The sequence below is a fragment of the Dasypus novemcinctus genome, chromosome X (assembly GCF_030445035.2).
Source record: "Dasypus novemcinctus isolate mDasNov1 chromosome X, mDasNov1.1.hap2, whole genome shotgun sequence".
In the NCBI taxonomy this organism is placed as follows: domain Eukaryota; kingdom Metazoa; phylum Chordata; class Mammalia; order Cingulata; family Dasypodidae; genus Dasypus; species Dasypus novemcinctus.
This window is the reverse complement of record NC_080704.1, coordinates 90,721,079-90,729,164: the sequence shown is the minus strand read 5'-3', so window position 1 is coordinate 90,729,164 and position 8,086 is coordinate 90,721,079.

The following is an 8,086-nucleotide window of genomic DNA, read 5'->3' as shown; positions in this document are numbered from 1 at the left end:
GTCCTGACCAAACTGGTCTTTTAATTCATACTATATTCCTCCCATATTGAGTTTAATATTTCATTTTAGGTACTCCACTTTTCTTATTGTTATTACTCTACACAGCTTACAAGAATCTAAATTCCATTCTCCGAAATCTCACATTGTCCATCTGTTAACATTTACTATAAATACAACTATTGTGCTCCTTATTTTCTTAATATTTTTGCTTTCTCTGTCCCTAATATTTTCCTTTAAGTGAACTTAGCCAACAACAAGGAAATAGAATAAGAAAAATGTGACAAAGAGAAAACTTAACAAATGTGAAAACAACTTATTAAATCCCAACTAGACAAAGAAACTAAGCAACTGATTAAAAGTGTCAAGATAAAATGACAACGAGATAGCAACAGAAAACAACAAAACAAACCAATAATCAGGAAAACATGGCCCAATCCAATGAACAAACTAAAAACCAGGAAGAGGAACAGAATATCAAACAAGTAATTAAAACTCTCAAAATATATATCATGGACCAATTTAATGCAGTGAAGGAAGAGATTAAGAATATGAAGAAAACACTTGGTGAGAACACAAAAGAAATTGCAATCATCTGCAAAAATATAATGGAGATAATGGTGATGAACAGCACAATTCAAGAAATCGAAAATACACTTTCGGCAAATAAGAGCAGATTCAAAGAGGCAGAGGAAAGAATTAGTGATGTGGAAGACAGTACATCTGAAATCAAACAGAGAGTAGAACTGATCGATAAAAAGATAAAAAAATTCCAGCAGGGAATTAGGGACCTGAATGACAATGCAAAACACACAAATATATGCATTATAGGCATCCCAGAAGGAGAAGAGAAAGGAAAGGGGACAGAAGGATTGTTGGAGGAAACAATGGCTTAAAACTTCCCAAACCTGTTGAGGGAGATACATGTACATGCCCAGGAAGCACAACACACCCCAAAGAGCATAAAACCCAATAGGCCTATCCCAAGACATATACTTGTTAAAATAGCCAATGATCAAGATGAAGAGAAAATAGTAAAAGCAGCAAGAGTAAAGAGAACCATCACATACAAAGGATTATCCATAAGATTAAGAGCTAATTTCTCTTCTGAAATCATGGCAGCAAGAAGGCATTGGTAAGACATAGTCAAGGTACTAAAAGAAAAAAAATTCCAACCAAAAATACTTTATCCAGCTAAGGTAACATTCAAAAATAATGGGGATTTCAAAATATTCACAGATAAACAGAAACTAATTGAGTATGCCAACAAGAATCCTGCCCTTCAAGAAATACAAAGGGAGTTCTTCAGGAAGAAAGAAAAATACAAGAGAGGCAGAGTTGGAGGAGAGTGTAAGAAAAATTAAAAAGACAGAGTAAAAAAATCAAACAAAATATGACAAACACAAATCCAAAGAAAATATGTCTAATATAAGTAATTCCTTGAAAGTAATAACACTGAATGTCAATGGATTAAACTCACCTGTCCAGAGACTGAGACTGGAAGATTGGAAATGGAAATAAGACCCATCTATGTGCTGTGAACAAGAAATATATCTTAGACCCAGGTATTCAAGGAGGTTGAAAGTTAATTGCTGGAAAACAATCTTACAAGCACACAATAGCCAAAAAATGGCAGGAGTATCTATGTTAATATAAGACAAAATAGGCTTTAAATGCAAAATGATTGTGAGAGACAAAGAAACACTACATGTGAGTAAAAGGGATAATCTTTCAAGAAGAAAGAACAAACATAAACATTTATGATCCAAACAAGGACACCTCAAAATATGTGAGTCAAATACTGTAAAAACTAAATGAAGGAATAGATGCCTCTAGAATTAGAGTGGGGGTCTTTAATACACCACTATCAACTTTGGAAAGAACATCTCAAAAGAGAATCAATAAAGAAACAAGGCTTTGAACAATATAACAGAGGAGCTGGACCTAATAGACATATATGGGACCTAAATACAGCAGGATATACATTCTTCTCAAGTGCACATGGGACATTCTCCTGGATAGCCCACATTCTAGGCCACAGAAAATGTCTATGTGAATTCAGAAATATTGAAATCCTACAAAAGAAATTCTCTTACCTCAGTGGAATGAAGCTGGAAATCTGCAAGGGTCAGAGGCCCAGATTTCATAACACAATATGGAAGTTAAACAACACATTCTTAGAAAAAGAGTAGGTCAAGGAGGAAATCTTAAAAGAATCAATAAATACCTTGAAACAAATGAAAATGATAACAAAACATATCAAAACGTATGGGATGCAGCAAAAGCAGTACTGAGAGAGAAATTCATAGCCATAAATTCATACATCGAAAAAAAAGAAAGAACTAAATTTGAAGAACTAACACCACACTTGGAGGAATTAGTAAAAAAACAACAAACTAACCCCAAAGGAAGAAGAAAGAAAGAAATAACAAAGATCAGAGCAGAACGCAATCAAATAGAAAACAAGAAAGCACTTGAAAAAATAAACAAAACCAAGAGCTGGTTCTTTGAGAAGATCAATAAAATTGACAAACCTATATCTAGACTAACAAAGAAAAAGAGAAGATGCAAATACGCAAAAGAAGAAATGAGAAAGAAGATATCACCACTGACCCCACTGAAATAAAGAGGACACTTTGAAAAACTATATGCCAACAAAAGGACAATTTACAGGAAATGGACAAATTCCTAGAAACACATAAGCAGTCTACATTGATGATAGAAGAAATTCATGACCTCAATAAACCAATCACAAGTAAAGACATAGAATCAGTCATTGAAAACCTCCCAATTAAGAAAAGGCCTGGGCCAGATGGCTTCACAGGTTAATTCTACCAAACATAATGGAAAGAATTAACACCAGTCATGCTTTAACTCTTCCAAAAATTTGAAACTGTAGGTACATTGCCTAATGCATTCTATTGATGCCAACATTACGCTAGTACCAATGCACCACAAGAAAGGAAAATAACAGACCAATCTCTCTAATGAACCTGGACATGAAAATCCTCAAGAAAATACTTCCTAATTGTATTCAACACAACATTAAACAAAGTATACTCCATGACAAAATGGGATTCACTCCTGGTATGCAAGGATGGTTCAACATAAGAAAATCAGTTAGTGTATTACACCATATAAACAGATTGAAGGAAAAAAATCACATGATCATATCCATAGATGCAGAAAAGCCATTTGACAAAACACTGCACCCTTTCTTGTTATAAACACTGCAAAAGATCGGAATAGAAGGAAACTTTCTGAACATGATAAAGTGTATGTATGAAAAACCCACAGCTAACATCATTTACAATGGTCAAACCCTAATTTTTTTTTCCTCTAAGATCAAGAACAAAACAAGGATGCCCTCTATCACCCCTTCTATTTAATATTGTGTTAGAAGTACTTGTTCGATCACCGAGGCCACAAGCAGATAAAAAGGCATTCAAATAGAAAAAGAAGACGTCAAAATTTCACTATTTGCAGATGACATGATCCTATACATAGAAAACCCAAAGAAGCCTATAACAAAGTTTCTAGAACTTATAAATGATTTCAGTAAAGGAGCAGGTTATAAGATCAATGCACAAAATTCTGTAGCATTTCTGTACACTGATGATAAGCAATCTAAGGAGGAAATCAAAAAAAAAATAAGATTTACAAAAGTAAATAAAAAATCAAATAACTAGGAATAAATTTAACTAAAGAAGTAAAAGACTTATACACAGAAAACTGCAGAGCACTGTTCAAGAAAATCAAAGAAGACCTAAATAAATGGAAGAATATTCCCTGTTCATGGATAGGAAGACTAAATATTACTAAGATATCTATCCTACCAAAACTGATTTACAGATTCAATGCAATCCCAATTAAACTCAACACAGAATTCTTTAATGAATTAGAGAAATTAACTATGAAATTTATTTGGAAAGGAAAGAGGCCCTGAGTAACCAAAGGCATATTGAAAAAGAAAAATGAAATTGGAGGACTCACATTACCTGACTTCCAAACATACTACAAAGCTACAGTAGTGAAAATGGCATGGTAGTGGCCCAAGGATAGACACACTGACCAATGGAAGCGAATTGAGAGTTCTGATATAGATCCTCATATATAAAACCATATGGTATTTGAGAAGGCCACCAAACCCTCTCAACTGGGAGACAATGGTCTCTTCAACAAATGGTTCCTGGAGAACTGGATATCTATATGTAAAAGAATAAAAGAGGATTACAAACTCACACCTTAAACAAAAATCGATATGGATCAATGACCTAAATATAAGACCCAAGCTCATAAAGACCTTGGAAAGCAATGTAGGGGAGCATCTACAGGACCTTTTAATCAGAAATGGGTTCATGAAGTTCACAACAAAAGCATGAGCAGCAAAAGAACATATAGATAAATGGGACTTCCTTTAAATTAAAGCCTTGTGTACCTCAACAGTTTTTTTCAAGAAAATGAAAAAAGAGCCTACACAATGGTAGAAATATTTGGTAACCATATATCTGATTGGAGACTAATATCCTGTATATATAAATAACTACTGTTTCTCAAAAATAAAAAGACAAACAACCCACGTAATAAATGGGCAAGAGATTTAAACAGACACTTCTCCAAAAAAGAAATACAAATGGCTAAAAATCACATGAAAGAATGCTCCAAATCACTTGGTTTTAGGAAAATGCAAATCAAAACTAAAATGAGTATCATCTTACTCCCATGAGACCAGCAGATATCAAAAAAACAGAAGACTACAAGTGGTGGCGAGGATGTGGAGGAATGGGGACGCTCATCCAGTGCTTGTGGGAATGTAGAAGGATCCAGCCATTCTGGAGGACATTTTGGCAATTTCTCAAAAAACTAGATATAGATTTGCCATATGATCCAGCAATTCTGCTGCTGGGTATATACACAGTAGAACTGAAAACAAGGACGCATACAGATATATGCACACCAATGTTGATGGCAGCATTATTCACTATTGCCAAAAGTTGGAATCAAACCAAATACCCATTAACAGATGAATGGATAAATAAAATGTGGCATATACATACAATGGAATGCTACTCAGCTATAAGAAGCAATACAGTAAACACATATGATAACATGGATGAATCTTGAGAGCCTTATGTTGAATGAAGCAACCCAGGCATTGAAAGACAAATCCTACATGACAACTTTGACATGAAGTAAGTAAACCAAGCTGTCTCAGAGAGGTAGAGATTGCATGATACACTTAAAGGAAGTTGTGGGGAGATGAAGATTGTGAGCTAACACCTACATGGTTGAAATCTAAGATAAGCTGGAGGTAAGTTCATGTACAGGAAAGGTATAAAATGGGGGCATAGGAAAGACTTTGGGTAGGGCTTTGTGGGCTTGAAGGGGGCTAGGGATAGGAGGATGGGTCAGATAGCCCAAGAAATTGGGGGGAAGGTAGGGGGAACATTTGGACACAGGAGATTGTCAGGTATGTTGTTGAAACTATAATATTGAGAAAACTGATTAGAAAATATAAGTAAGCTAACCTATTTAAGATGCTTAATAGGAGGCAACTGACACAGGGCAGACTTATAGGAAGTGTGTATGTGTTCATTTTGTCATAGTGGGTTATATCATTGGGTGGAGACCCATACAATGAATGTGAAGGTATACCCACATCCGGGGGGGGGGGGGACTGATGCTCTCACACGGAAGGAATTGTGTCTCTTGAGAGAATTGGTGGCTCCCAATGGGTTAGGGCAGTCGAGCATGTCAAGCCCTCAGCATTGTTTCAAGTATCTGTGAATATGGTCCTTCAGGTAATGAAGATTGTCACTATGGGTGCTGTGGGGAGGGGGTGAGAGGTATTGAATTGATGGAATGGAGTAACTGTGGTGCAATGGAAGAGTTCCACAAGATCATGCAATGATGGATATATTACATGTTAAATTACACTAATAATGTATAAAAGTCCATAGGTTAAAATGTATACCATAATGCAAAACATAAGATAACTAAAAATTCAGAAAATTGTATAGTCTAAAATATAAACCAAAATGGAACCTTGTTTGAAAGCTATGTTTCAATATCTTTACATCAGCTACAGTAAATATAATATGAACATGTAAAAATATCATTCCAGGGGAAGGCACAAGTGTTAATGTCGCATATGTGGGAGTACTGTATATTGTATATATGAGTTACTGTGATCTAAAACTTTTGTGAAGAAAAAACTAATTAGTAGAAAAAAAAGAAAGAAAGGATATAGGCACTGAGGAAGAAATGAAGGAAATTTCCATGCCACTGTATATACAGGGCAACACCTATAGCAGTGATGAAAGGCAAAATGTCAAAAACGAAGGTTTTTCATTTTTTCATTTTTTGTTACCCCAGGTATTTTTTACCTTATTTTAGTTTTTCTAAATTAGTATGTATTCTGTATCTAATCTTTAAACCCATCACTGTACTCAGTTTTACCATTAATTAAATTTGGCAATATATTAGGCTTCATTTTTGAAGAAGTTTTGAACCACAGAGAGGTTCAACTATGGCAGGGGAGGAACACTGGTGTGGGGTGATATTGATGTAGTGTACATGGTTGTGAGGGAGTTCTCCAGGTCATGTATACAGAGCATATAAAAATTACTGGATATTTTCACAGAAGTTACAGTTAAAATTGACCACTGAGACAGTGCTGAGTTCCTAGCCAGGGGAGCACTATCACATTCCCCAATGGAAAAGCAACAGTCCCCCATGTTCAGTGGTGAAGACCAACAAAGAAGGACGGTCCAACAATGAGCCCTTCATACAGATGAATATGCTTATGAGACTGTGTGCCTGAAATATCAACTAAACATAGAGATGCGGGGTGCCTAAGAGTTACCTCCTGAGAGCCTCCATGTTGCTCAAATGTGGCCACTCTCTAAACCAAACTCAGCATGTAAATGCATTGCCTTCCCCCCCAGCATGGGTCATGACTCCCAGGGGAAGAGCCTCCCTGGCACTGAGGGATTACTACCAAGAACCTGCTTGAGATGTAACTAGAAAAAGACCTTGAATTAAAGGGTCAACTCAGACTGGTAGAATATCTCAGCCTACATGTAGGATCTGGTGTTAAAAAGTGCCTTTTGACCTTGAATAAAAGGGGGAAATGGAAAGGAAAAATGAGTTTACATGACTATGAGTCTCGAAAAAAGTGTAGGGAGGTCATCAGAGACACCCAAAGTAGATATAACCCAAGGTACTAGTTCTCCTGAGGGCTATAGAGACCCACAGTTTCTACGGTCATGGCAGATGGCTCTGGAGTTCAGTGCCATGTCAGGTGGCCCTACTTTGGCGTTTGTGCTCCTGAGTGTGTTGGTGTTGTACTCAAATGGGAACTTTCTACACATTCCTCTTCTGTCAGTTTTACTGGACCTGTGTATGACGTTGGTGTATACTGGGGTTGGTGTATACTCAAGAAACCTGAATTTCTGAACTGTTCATATTACAGTTGGGTCCTGAGTCTCAGCAGACTAACAACTCATACTCTCTGTTTTATTGGACTTACCCTGGCCAGCTAACAAGGAGGTGAAGAAGGTCAACCACCACATCAGGGAGACAAGAGAGCATACAACTGCAAGCAGGAAAATTGCATCCATCTTCCACGCAGAATCTAATCCCCCTCTCAATATATAGTAGAGTGGACATAACCATCCCAGGGTCTACAGGATGGAGGAATAAAGTATGGATTAGAATGGAATTACTGATACCATACTATGGAAATATTGTGATTACTAATGGAAGAACCTGTAGCATTGATGAAGAGAAAGTGTCTACGGTAGCTGCAGGGGGTAGGGAGAGGAAGGAAGAGATATGATACGGGGGCATTTTCAGGACTTGAAGTTGTCCTGGGTGGCACTGCAAGGACAAATGCTGGACATTATATGATCTGCCATGGCCTAATGGGTGGACTGAGGGATAGTGTAAACTACAATGTAAGCCATTATCCATGTTGTGCAGCAGTGTTTCAAAATGTATTCACCAAATGCACTGAGTGTGCCACAATGATGAAAGAGGTTGTTGATGTGGGAGGAGTGGGATGAGGGGGTGTGGGGTATATGAGGCC